This window comes from Elaeis guineensis, chromosome 9, assembly GCF_000442705.2.
Source record: "Elaeis guineensis isolate ETL-2024a chromosome 9, EG11, whole genome shotgun sequence".
NCBI classification, from domain to species: Eukaryota; Viridiplantae; Streptophyta; class Magnoliopsida; order Arecales; family Arecaceae; genus Elaeis; species Elaeis guineensis.
In genome coordinates this window covers 21,553,496-21,566,960 of record NC_026001.2, presented here as the reverse complement: position 1 = coordinate 21,566,960, position 13,465 = coordinate 21,553,496, and the positions used below count along the sequence as shown (strand labels likewise).

General features: G+C 44.5%; 1 pseudogene; it reads left to right on the top strand.

The window, feature by feature from the left end:
* Window positions 1-4,358: 4,358 nt before the first annotated feature.
* On the top strand, window positions 4,359-11,461 carry LOC140851686 (uncharacterized; annotated as a pseudogene).
* The last annotated feature ends 2,004 nt before the right edge of the window (window positions 11,462-13,465 follow it).

The following is a 13,465-nucleotide window of genomic DNA, read 5'->3' as shown; positions in this document are numbered from 1 at the left end:
AACATAGATTCTAGCAATGCAATAGAGTTGGACCCTTATGTCGATCTGAATGAATCAGTCTTTGAATAAAGATAAATCTTTACCTGCTAGGCAAGAGGATAGCAAGTTACAAATTCTATTTCGATAGGATATGTATTTCTATTACTATTAAATTAATAAATAAAAATGAAGTAGTTAATGGTGAGGTTATCATTATCCTTTTTCTTGTATATGTTCTTAAGAAAAGGAATTTGTCTATTTCATTATTTTTCAAGGTCTCAAAACAAGAGCGTGGAAACACATAGGAACTCTTGAATGAAAATTGAAAAGAAATGTAGCTCCATTTCCTTCGAAAATGTAAGATCTTTGGAGTAAGAAGAAGTGGTGATCCATATCATCTTGACTTAGTTCTGCTTACCCTCTTTTTTTAACAATTTCGAGTCGGATTCTTCTCCACCGGTATCAATTAGAACATGCTGAACAAGATCTTCATATAAAATCTGCTCGATTTAGTTCAAAAAAGTAGTATGAATTTTATGAAACCATGTGCTATACCTCGAATCCATAGTCAATCCTATTTTCAATAAGAGCAGTTGACAGTTGAATCCAATCTTTTCTATTATTTTATTATCTATAATAGTGCGAAAAGAAGGTCCGCTCCAAGTTGTTCAAGAATAGTGGCATTGAGTTTCTCGATCCTTTATCTTAGGATTAGTTAGTTCTATTTTTCAATGGGGTCGGGAAGGGATATAACTCAGTGATAGAGTATCACCTTGACGTGATAAAAATCATCAGTTCGAGCTTGATTATCTCTAAACACAATATGAGTTTTTTTATTTTGACTTGCTCCCCTGTCATGATCGAACGAGAATAGATAAGAGGCTTATAGGATTGACGTGATAGGGTAGGGATGGCTATATTGCTGGGAGCGAACTTTAGGCTAATATGAAGCGCATAGATATAAGTTATACTTTGGAATGAAAGACAATTCTAATTTAGCTTTGTCCAAGAACAAAGAAGGTACAAGCAAAGTAATTAAACTATGAATCTCGAAAGTTCGATCCTGACTCAGAATGAATGCTAGCAGCATGCTTAACATATGCAAGTCAGACAGAAAGTGGCGTTTCCAGTTGCGGATGGGTGAGTAATGCGTAAAAACTTACCCTTGGAAGGGGAACAACAACTGAAAACAGTTGCTAATATCCCATAAACAGCTTATAAATTTGTAGTAAGAAGACAAAATCTTATTCCCTATGTACAAGAATGAAATTAAAATAAACATAAGCAGCATAAACTATTTATCCCAAGATTGAGATTCTTTGATTAGTCATCATATCTTGAAGTGAGTGCAAAAGATCAACTGTATGGAGTTTTCATTACTGCCTTGTATGTATTAACATACCGGGGATCATTCAAAAATCAGTGGACAGGTAGGAACACCAAGGTACATAAAGGATTAGTAATGGGGATAATGTAAGGTATCAAAAAAAGAGATATTTCTGCATAAAACAATCATAATAAGGACTTTAAGTTGGTAGAAATAATCATGAAGTATCTTTCTATGATTTTGATCTCGAGTATGCTCCTATTTATTGATTAAAGAAATGACTATTAAGAATAAATTAATCCTTTATTTTTTTCTAAATATCTTCTTATGAGACAGAAGAACAGAAACAAAAGAAATGGAAGGCAATAATTGAATGGATGCATAAAATTTTTTATAAAATCAAAAAAGATTTTTATTTATTCTTTCTTTCCTATATCTGTATTCATACATACGGAATTCTTATCATTATTCATGAACTAATGCATATATATTGATAATGAATATTTTATTGAAAAATTAAGTTATTACCGAACAAAGAAAAATTATCATTATAAGGATGAGATCAATTCGGAAGCACTTTTTTTCTTATTTTAGTGGATAGAATTTTATTGGTCTAATTTGAAACTAGGACTCTCCGATGTATCTTTATTCGGTCTATCCTCCAAAGAGGGTGAAAATACCAAACTCGAGGGTAAAAATATCGAACCAGTCCTTACATTTATTTGTGGCTATAGAGGAGCCATATGAAGCTGAAGTTTCATGTACGATTTTGTAATAGCAATGGAAATAGTGATGTTATTATCGACTATGATTATCTACGACTACGATTATCTAATAGTTTAAGTACAGTTGATATAGTTGAAGTACAAATCAAAATATGATTTTTGGGGATGGAATTTGTGACGTCAACCTATAGGGTTTATTATTTTTGTAATTTCTTTCTTTAGCCGAATGTGAGAGATTGTCATTTGATTTACCGGAAGCTCCCGTTCCCCCCAAACTTATTACACTATCCCGTTCCCCTTGCTTTTCAACCACGCCGTTCCCCTCGCACAAAGGCTGGCTGATTCAATCTCGCTGGTGTGGCTTATTATCCCGTTCTAGAATTGCACCCGCCATCCCGTGGCTTATTATCCCGTTCTAGAATTGCACCCGCCATCCCCTCGCACAAAGGCTGGCTCCCCTCGCCACAAAGGCTGGCTGATTCAATCTCGCTGGTGCGGCTTATTATCCCGTTCTAGAATTGCACCCGCCATCCCGTCGCACAAAGGCGTTCCCCTTGCTTTTCAAGCTCAGCTCCCTTCGCACAAAGGCGTTCCCCCTCGCACAAAGGCTGGCTGATTCAATCTCGCTGGCTCCCCTCGCACAAAGGCGTTGCTGGCTTCCTCGCACAAAGGCGTTCAGCGAAAAATTATGATATATTATGATACAAAGTATTTTGATACAGATCGGATTTATACTCTCAGCCTAACTATGTTTCAGTGGGCCCCGTCAATGGGGGCATATACGTTGGCAATTGATTGTCCTGAGGGTTTATGTCACCAGCGAGACCAGCGACATGTCGCCAGAGAGACCAGCGACAAACCGCCAGCGAGATCAGCGGTTCCAAAGGACATGGCTGCCAGATGATTCGCAGCTACCGCAAGTAGATACGCGGTATTATGACCCTACCACAGAAAAAATATGGTCATAGCTAATGGTTGACGAAAAGAATTCAAGAACGAAAGAAATTGAAATTTGAAAAAAAACTTGAATTTTCGAAAAAAAAATAAATTTGGCATGAATTATATTGCATAATTGAAATTGATTTCGAATTGATGAACTCTATATGCTTATTTTTTATAAATGATTATTTACTTAAATGCCTGATGAAATCTGTTGAAAGTGATCATTGTTTACTGGACTGTCTAGCTCATTTCCTCCTATTTTATTATTTTTACAGATGTGGACTGTCTAGCTCATTTCCTCCTATTTCATTATTTTTACAGATGTTGAAGAATTAAGATGATACAAAATATGAATGGAAGAGTGATATCATGAATGGAAGAGCGATATCACGTCGCACAACGCACAATGCCCAGTTCCCGTTCTAGAATTGGCTCCCGTCGCACAATGTTCCCGTTCTAGAATTGGCTCCCGTCGCACAACGCCTCGCCCCGTTCCACACCCCGTCACCCACACACCCCCTACATCTGATTCAATCTCGTCCCGCACAGCACACCCCCACACCTGATTCAATCTCGTCCCGCACAGCACACCCCCCGTTCTAGAATTGGGGCGTTCCCGTTCTACCCTCTGATGCACAGTCCCGCACAGCACACCCCCCCGTTCTAGAATTGGGGCGGGACTGATTCAATCTCGTCCCTCTGATTCAATCTCGTCCACCCCGTCCCGCACAGCACACCCCCACACCCCGTCGCACAACGTCTACATCTGATGCACACCCACACCCCCGTCACCCCGTCCCGCACACACCCCCTAATCTGATTCAATCTCGTCCGTCACCCACCCCCCACACCCCGTCGCACAACGTCTATACATCTGATGCAATCTCACCCCGTTCGTCCCGCGCGCACCTCCCCCGGGTGGGGGTGCGCACCCCCCCGGTCGCACAATGCCCCGTTCCCGTTCTAGAATTGGCTCGGGGTTCTAGAATTGGCTCCCGTCGCACAACGTTCCCGTTCTAGAATTGGCTCCCGTCGCACAGCACACCCCCCCGTTCTAGAATTGGGGCGGGACTGATTCAATCTCGTCCCTCTGATTCAATCTCGTCCACCCCGTCCCGCACAGCACACCCCCACACCCCGTCGCACAACGTCTACATCTGATGCACCCCCACACCCCCGTCACCCCGTCCCGCACACACCCCCTAATCTGATTCAATCTCGTCCGTCACCCACGCCCCACACCCCGTCGCACAACGTCTATACATCTGATGCAATCTCACCCCGTTCGTCCCGCGCGCACCTCCCCCGGGCGGGCAAATAACCGATGTGGGACTAAAATGATGATAAATAGAGCTGCTCACGACCATCGATCTCCAAGAAATCATATGGCTGTCTTCTCCATTCTCGCTGCTCTCCAAGTCCTTGGATTCATTGCCATCCCCTACGCCGAGAACGCAAGTGGCAACGGAAGTGACGAGGTAAACCAATCCTCGCTCTCAAATCCATATACCAATACTTCAGCAGCTCATTTGCTTCTGATTTTCTACTTTCCAGATGAACTGTGCCAAAGACGTCGAAGGCCAGCCGCCAAAATGGGCGGAAGCCAAGACAGATCCGACAATTCAACAGAGCTGCCATGAAGTCCATGAGGTAGAATGCTTCTTGTCCCATGCTGTTTATGTGTAGCTTTAGAGTGATCCGATCCACCTTCGTGTAGCTACACGAGGGTGCTGTTGCACAGGAGAGTGCGAGAGGCACGGCTGATAAAATTATACTGGCCGGGAGCGTCCCAGGTGCGGCTTGGGAGCAGGTGCAGCGGAGGGGAAGAAGGGCGGGCTCCCACGGCAGTAATGAGGCAAGTGAATTTGATTAAAAGATGGTTATAGGAGTTGATATCGATGCATGTTTCCCTTTCTTTCTATTTATTGATGCTTAGCGGTTCCATGCTTCCCTTTCTCTTTTTTATCGATGGAGGACTTGGAGGCTCAGCTGGGGAGAAGAGCTTCTGGTAAGAAAATTCTCCTAGATGTGGCTCCTGAAGATTCAGAAGCATATGAGGTGAATCCTTATTTTTTTATTTTCTTTTTTTTTTAATATATGATGAAAGGATTGTCTATGAAAATATATGCTAAGACTTACTAGTTGCCACAGTCACTTAATTTTCTAAACAGTTGATTGTGTTGCTTCCCTCTTTCCTCTTCAATCTTCCCTTTTCCCTCTCTATCCATGTCCTGTTTCCCTGGCTGCAATTGGAATACCTTATATCCGATCTCTTTTTGAAAAAACATTGAAGAAGATTAGCAAAAGCCGCATAAAACGGTTCTCAAAATTTGAATCGGAAGAAAGCATAGATGCTTCCCTCGCATCGTTTCATGTACCTTATAAATTAGGCGCCGCAGCTTTTAGCTTCACTTTGATGACATTTGTCGTTGAGATTTGAAAAACATTGTTGCCAGACATGCCAATGAGGACATCATTAAAAGCTTAAAGACCCACTAAGGCCCACTATCTCTGTTTTGTCGTTGAGATTTCCGTTGATTAACACTAGTGATGATGATAAGCCAGTAAGGAAAGAAAGAAGCGAAGGAAACTAGAAGGTGCAGGAAAGGAAGCACTTTATCCTTGAAGAGGGGAAAAAATTCTCACATACCCATCTAGTTGTGATAGTAGAATATCTGATTTTTGAACATACATGGATAAGACAAGATTATTGCAATGGTCAACACACAATTCATGGAGTTTATGCAGAGATCGTTGCTCCAATGTTTATTTACATGATTATGAGCATATTGATTAGATTCATCCTTCAAACTCATGATATACTCATTACTGAAATGTCGATGCTTTTAGTTTTGCCTTAGATTGATTGCCAAATAAGTATCATAAAACTGATTTGCAAGGCTAAGTGAACATTTTTGTTCATGCACTCATGCTATTTGTTGCTATTGGAATTTTCATAATACAAAAATACTTATGCAAATCTGATTTGGCATAATTTGCATATGTATGTATCATTTTCTACAATTTTTTAAGGCTGAGAGCTTTGTTGCCTTCCTCTAGCAGTACCACCATTCACAAGTTGAAACATCTTGTGGTGGAGAAGATGAGCGCCCCACAGATCATATGCTTCAGAACCTTCCTGAAGAGGCGAGTCAGTACCATGATCACATCAGCAACGGTCTATTAGATCAAGTACTACGGATAAATTTTATGTTAACCACTTTTTTTTTTGCTTAAAGTGCTATGTTCTGAAGAATAATATAACGACTCAAAGTTGTCTATGTCAGCAGCAAGATATTTCTGCAGCAACTACTAATGCGCTTGAAATAGCCGAACTTGATATGGTAATCAACATGCATTCAGAGTCGATATGGTGAACTTTGTAATATATAAGCAACCTAGGTTTCTGCGTGCTCTCTTTTATTATAATTTTGGCAATATAAGTGTTCTCATATCCTGTGATGTATAAGTTAGCTTTTGACATTCTAATTTTTGCACCGCATTTTTCTTACTACTGAATTTGTCATGTTATGATAACTATCTCCAAATAGAGTTTTTAGTCAGTTATTCCTCTCATCCCATCATATAGTGGTGTTGGGTGGATGTCTGGCCAGGACACCACCTCCCAAGATCCTTTCAGTACCACGCGATGCAGCAGGAAGAAAGAAGAAACAAAACAAAAGGAAAAACAATCAAAATACGTGGATCAGCCACAAAAGGGCTCGCCTCCACGGGGCATGCAAACTTCACTATGAAAAGAAAATTTTACAAGAGGAGACCTCACCCTCAACCCTTGTACACCCAATTCTCTCTCACATGAAGTTCCCCTCACAAAAGCTCTCTCTCTCTTGGAGACCCCCTGAACCCCTGAAGAGCCTGGCGACCGCTGTCCAGGAGCCTCCCGCTCCTTCTCTCACAGCGCCTCACGCCTCTCTCTCTCTCCTCTCGGTTCGTACGGCGGCGAGAAACCGAAAAACCGCTCGTTCTCTGCTGTGTCTCAGGCCTTTTAAAGCCTTAAACATAGGTTAGAGGGTGATTAGGAATCCTTAATCAAGCCAAATCACGTCCCAAGCCGTCCGATCAAGACCGGGAGCTCTCTGGGCCATCCGATCGCGCTCCGGTCCACGGAATAGAGCCGTGGACCGCGAGAATCGAGTGGGAAACGTCCACGCGGTCCACAGGCCGCGCCGTGGACCACCCGGTCCACGGTGGACCGGGGATGGGCCAGCAGGCTGCTGGGTCGCGCGTCCCGCGCGGGCCTGGGCCTGGGACGCGCGTCCCGCGCGGGCCTGGGTCCCGCATCCCGCCCGGGCCTGGGTCCCACGTCCCACGCGGGCCAGCGGGCCTGGGACGCGCGTCCCGCGCGCCGCCGCCTGCGGCCGCGCCGCTGCCGCCCGCCGCCGGTCGCCGGCGGTCCTCCGCCGCCTCGGTTTTCGTGCTATCTTCGAAAGCTCGTATCTTCTCCATCCGAGCTCCGATTCAGGTGATCTTGGTCTCGTTGGACTCCGTTTTTCGCCGCGAACCTCACTGTGGGCTCAATGTGGGCTGAATCTCGAGGCGTCAAATCCTAACAATCTCCACCTCGACTCGATATTCGGCCTCCTCCAAACTCCGAGAGCTTCTGGATCTCCTCGCCCCCATGCCCTGGGGCAATCGCCTGCTGATCATGGATGGGCAAACATGGGAGTCGAGCCAGGCTGCTCGATCCCATCTCCGTCGTATGCTGTGCTCCTCCTGACCTGAGACCTGCTCGGGGCATCATCCTGCGGCAATAGGAATCTTACCTTGCGACGTCGCCTCTCGTCCTCCCGAGTCTCCTGTCTCGTGCCCGATCCGCCTCCTGGAGCTCCACCTCGCTCTGGGCTCCACCTGGCTCCCGATGCTCCACCTCGCACTGGGCTCCCTGCCAGGTAATAATGTCCTCTGCTCCCCTTCTTCCCCTCCAGCACAATCCTATCGCCGCGTAGCACCCTCAGGATTCCTCCACCAGCTACCGTCCTGTAGCCTCTCGAATCCAGTCTGCTAAGTGAGATAAGATTCTGCCTGAAATCGGGTATGTATCGGACCTCCCCCAATCTCCTCATTGCACCGTCATGTGTCCTCCAGCTGACCGTCCCAATGCCTCTGATCGCACAGCTCGATCCATTTGGCAGATATACAGTGCTCTCACTGTTCTCCAGGGAGTCAAACTGCTCCTCTCTGCAACACACATGATAGGGGCATGCAGAATCTAATATCCACTGCTGGGAAGAAGTAGATACCTCGTCAGATATCTCTAGGACATCTCCATCTGAATCACTGCCGGCCGTCGCTACAGCAGCCACCGTCCGATTTTTCAGTTGGGGGCAATCTCTGGCTAGATGCCCCAACTCTTCACACCGGTAACACCTGGTTTTGCTCAAGTCCCTCCTGGACTTAGACCGCCCTCGTTGCGATCTCCTGTCGCTCCGTCTACCGCCTCCTGCACCTCCAGAAGCCACCAAAGCTGAGCTATCGCCACCTGAGCTCGAAGCTGGGTTCTCCCTCCTGAGAACCTCGTTCTGGAGTATCGCCGCGGTGACCTCGTCCATCTTGATAGTGCTCTTCCCCACTAGAAGAGCAGTCACCAAGGACTCGTACGAAGAAGGAAGCGACGCCAGCAAAACCAGCGCCCTGGTCTTCTCCTCAACGTTCTCGCCAACGCTGAGAAGGTCGGTGAGGATCTTCTGGAAGTGGCTCAGATGCTCCTGCACGCTCTGTCCCTCAGTCATCCGCAGTTGGTAAAACTGCCTCCAGAGGAAAAGAGTGTTGGTGAGAGACTTCGCCATGTACAACTCCTCGAGCTTCGACCACAGCACCGTCGGGGAAGTCTCGCTCAGCACATGGATCACCACCTCATCCGCCAGGTACATACGGATGGTACTCACCGCCTGCATCTGTAGCCGTTTCCAATCCCGCACCTCCATGGTGGTCGGTTTCTCATCGCACAAGAGAGCTTCGATCAACCCCTGTTGGATGAGCACGTCCTTCACCCTTGCCTGCCACAAGGAGAAATTGCTCTTACCATCAAACTTGTTGATCTCCATCCTGATTGTTCCTGTTTTCTCCATCTTCAGTCTTGCTCACCACCACTGCAATCTGCGTCCTTGTACCGCCTTGCTCTGATACCACTTGTTGGGTGGATGTCTGGCCAGGACACCACCTCCCAAGATCCTTTCAGTACCACGCGATGCAGCAGGAAGAAAGAAGAAACAAAACAAAAGGAAAAACAATCAAAATACGTGGATCAGCCACAAAAGGGCTCGCCTCCACGGGGCATGCAAACTTCACTATGAAAAGAAAATTTTACAAGAGGAGACCTCACCCTCAACCCTTGTACACCCAATTCTCTCTCACATGAAGTTCCCCTCACAAAAGCTCTCTCTCTCTTGGAGACCCCCTGAACCCCTGAAGAGCCTGGCGACCGCTGTCCAGGAGCCTCCCGCTCCTTCTCTCACAGCGCCTCACGCCTCTCTCTCTCTCCTCTCGGTTCGTACGACGGCGAGAAACCGAAAAACCGCTCGTTCTCTGCTGTGTCTCAGGCCTTTTAAAGCCTTAAACATAGGTTAGAGGGTGATTAGGAATCCTTAATCAAGCCAAATCACGTCCCAAGCCGTCCGATCAAGACCGGGAGCTCTCTGGGCCATCCGATCGCGCTCCGGTCCACGGAATAGAGCCGTGGACCGCGAGAATCGAGTGGGAAACGTCCACGCGGTCCACAGGCCGCGCCGTGGACCACCCGGTCCACGGTGGACCGGGGATGGGCCAGCAGGCTGCTGGGTCGCGCGTCCCGCGCGGGCCTGGGCCTGGGACGCGCGTCCCGCGCGGGCCTGGGTCCCGCATCCCGCCCGGGCCTGGGTCCCGCGTCCCACGCGGGCCAGCGGGCCTGGGACGCGCGTCCCGCGCGCCGCCGCCTGCGGCCGCGCCGCTGCCGCCCGCCGCCGGTCGCCGGCGGTCCTCCGCCGCCTCGGTTTTCGTGCTATCTTCGAAAGCTCGTATCTTCTCCATCCGAGCTCCGATTCAGGTGATCTTGGTCTCGTTGGACTCCGTTTTTCGCCGCGAACCTCACTGTGGGCTCAATGTGGGCTGAATCTCGAGGCGTCAAATCCTAACAAGTGGTTTGCAATCAGTTATTCATATCATCTCAACGAAAGGACTAAGAAACTGTACAATTCCATGTCATAACTATTCATGAAGTATTCATGCTTTCATGTTCTCAAAACCATTTAATTAAATACTTGAATAATTAATTATGTCATTTGTTTTCTCTCATGCTTTTATAATTTTTTTCACATGTAACAATCTTCTAAATGTAGACAAATATACATGTGTAGCATATTTTCTAAAGCCACCTTTTTATTATTTATTTCTTGAAAAATTTTGCTTTCTTGTCACCTAGCTAAATTAAGGCTTATTTTCTAACCTGCAACCACACCAGCTAAGGCAATGTATCAGTCGAAAGAAAATTTTTAAAAAAATATCCCTAGGTGTCTTGTTTTAGTTGCAACAATTAACAGTTGCAATCTAAACCACCAGCATGCCTGCAATTTTTTTGCATGGTAATCTCATTTAAATGATGATACCTCCTGGTTTTGGAGATGAAATGAAGCCATGAGTTTGCTAATAAAGATATTTTGTTGGCTTGCTATGGCTAGCTGATGAGAATCGAAGTGGTCTATGTGTCCTTTTATATATATATATATTTGAGTGCTTGTACCAACAGAAGACTGGCTGTCAGATACATTTCTTGTTCATATATGCCTAGCATTCACATAGACGGTGGTTGTTTGTTTTTAGAGAAAAGGATGTATTTCTACATCTAAAATCAGACGTAATGGTACTGCTATCTTGGCTTATAAAGAATCAAATCAATCATCATGCTTTCAAATTATATTTGGATTATATTCATGGCCATTTCTGCCAACCTGTGACCTGTTTTTGATGCATTGCTATTATCTATTGTTACTTGAATGTCCAATATTATGTTTTGTGACGAATCTGAAAATTTTCCTAACCAATTGCTAGGATGAACAAGGGGTCAGTAGAGAAGAGAGGAATGAAGGGATAGAAGCAGAAGAAGAGATGAAGCGCACTTCAAAATTTTTTCTTTTCCAATTGGCATTGCTGGTGCTGGAATCATTAGTATTTTCTCTGGATATCTACGAGATCCTACTGGACATGCCAATACAGTCCCTCTCAAGGTCTGCACCTTCTTCATGCTGGCCACCTTCATATCTGGACTCAGCATACTGGTTTTAAGATGGCTCTATTGTAGCTACCGCATGCCCATTAAAATATTTCGAATCCTTAAGTATACGACATTGGGATTTCTAAGCCTTGCAATGTTTGATGTTTCTTTTCTTGTTCTAAAGACTTTTACCATTCTGGCCTTTGTTCCGACACTGGTTATACTGATGATTGGATTCTTTATGGCTTTATACTGTTAGAGGTCCATTGCTCGTCAAACATACCACCCACATGATACTCTATATAAAGGGGCCTTTAGCGTCTCGTTTGATGTGTAATAAGTTTGATACTCTATATAAAGGGGCCTTTAGCGTCTCGTTTGATGTGTAATAAGTTTGGGAAGAGAGAGAGAGAGAGTCCAATGGTGCCCTCTTTGGTGAGACATGAGAGAGCCTTCTTATATGTCCCAATTGTTGTTAATAAAATATTTTCTTTCATAAATTTTTCTGGTAGCACCTCTTCTCTGCTATTTTTTTGGTATTTGTTTGAAATCTTGGGCTGGTCCAATGTATCATTGATAGCATGCTATTCTACAGAGCTCTACAGAGCACCAGAACTTACAGTAAAAAGAAAAAAAAAAAGAAAATAAGTATATTGTGGCCACATTATTTATACGGCGGACAGGATTGACTTTGTTCCATTCAGCAAAGTACTCGTGGGAACAAAGCTCCATAAATTGAAAATTTTGTAGTCAAAGAAGGATCCTTTCGATGAAAAATCTCCAAACCCTGCAACATATCATTCTCCTACCAAGATTAAGCTCTCGAAACCTCAGGACCAACTCGTACCGCCACAACTTGCACAAAATCACATATGCTTGGGAAAAAAAACCCCAACTGGAACCTAAGAAACCCTTCTGCTCTCCCCTCCCTCAGGTGCTCTCCTTCACGCAGATCTCTGAACGCAATTAAAAGAAAAAAAGCAAAAAGGGAAAAAAATTTATCAACCTATGTGGGAAATGGTCTTACCTTTTAAGTTTTTTTTTGTCTTCCTTTGTTTTGGTTGACTGTTCCTACACTTTCCCCCGATATTTCCTCTGTTTCTTCCATTCTCAGGAGTCTCAATCGGGTGGGAGGCTTGGAGGACAACATAGGATCATAGGGAGAGTAGGCGAAGGAGGGATCAGGGAGGTGCCAGGGGCGAAGAATGACTTGGAGGACAACATAGGATTGTAGGGGTAGGATGCTATTGGAAGGGTTGGCGTGGAACTTATGTGGTAGGATGGAGGTCTGGACCCTGAAGGCAATGACCGCGGTTAGGTAGAGTGAAGGGAGGGGTCGATTGGGTGGAGCAACGCTTGTGATCAGTGGGGCAGTGCTTTCTTTTCCGCCTTTCTCTCCATCGTCGGCTTGGAAGGCGGCCGTGGGCTAGGGCTTTGTTCGCTCGAGAGAGCGAGCGGAGGCTCGATATATATATATATATATATCTTACATTAAGGTGGCAGGTGTGTGACATGGTGAAATATAATTGGCCTAATGTACCACAGAATCAGTACACCGGGCATAAGATATAATTTATCCTTCAAAATAGAAAAAAAAAATGAAGAAGGTTATACACCTAAATATTTATAAGTTGAAATTATGTATAAATCAATTGTCGATACTGTTTAATCATCTTACTTGATAGCTTTTAATATCTCAATTTAATACATTAGCCACCAATACGAAGGAATTCTGTCACCTCTGCTATTGTAACACAAACGTTTTGAATTATTTGTACATGAGTTCCTCTCTTTTTATCTCTCAAGAAGCCCATTTTTGAGTTGTTTAGCATCCCGGTCTATTTAATAAGAATAGCTTATCCGTAAGTTTCTTAATATACATATCTATAATTAAAATCATAATTATTGGCAACTACCATTTGAAGCTAATTACTCTATTGGTTTATTCATTCAAGAATCCCTCACATAACTGTATAAAAACTAAAACTTCCATTATATGGTTTCAAATAGTTTGCCTTGCATATGTATAGATATCCTATGATTAGCAGAACTGCTCACAGCTTAATGGTGATGGGTAACAAGTGGGAGAGTTATCCTCACAACTCTCCATCTTCTATTTCACTGTGTTCATCATTACGTCCATCGCTAGTTAGGACTCTTACTTCACTATTTTCATGACAGAGCAAGAACTGAAATAGTAAATGAAAATTATATACATGTAATATGACCACATCTATAGATGACAGATAAATCCTCACTTTATATATATCTCTTTGTTATCTCTTT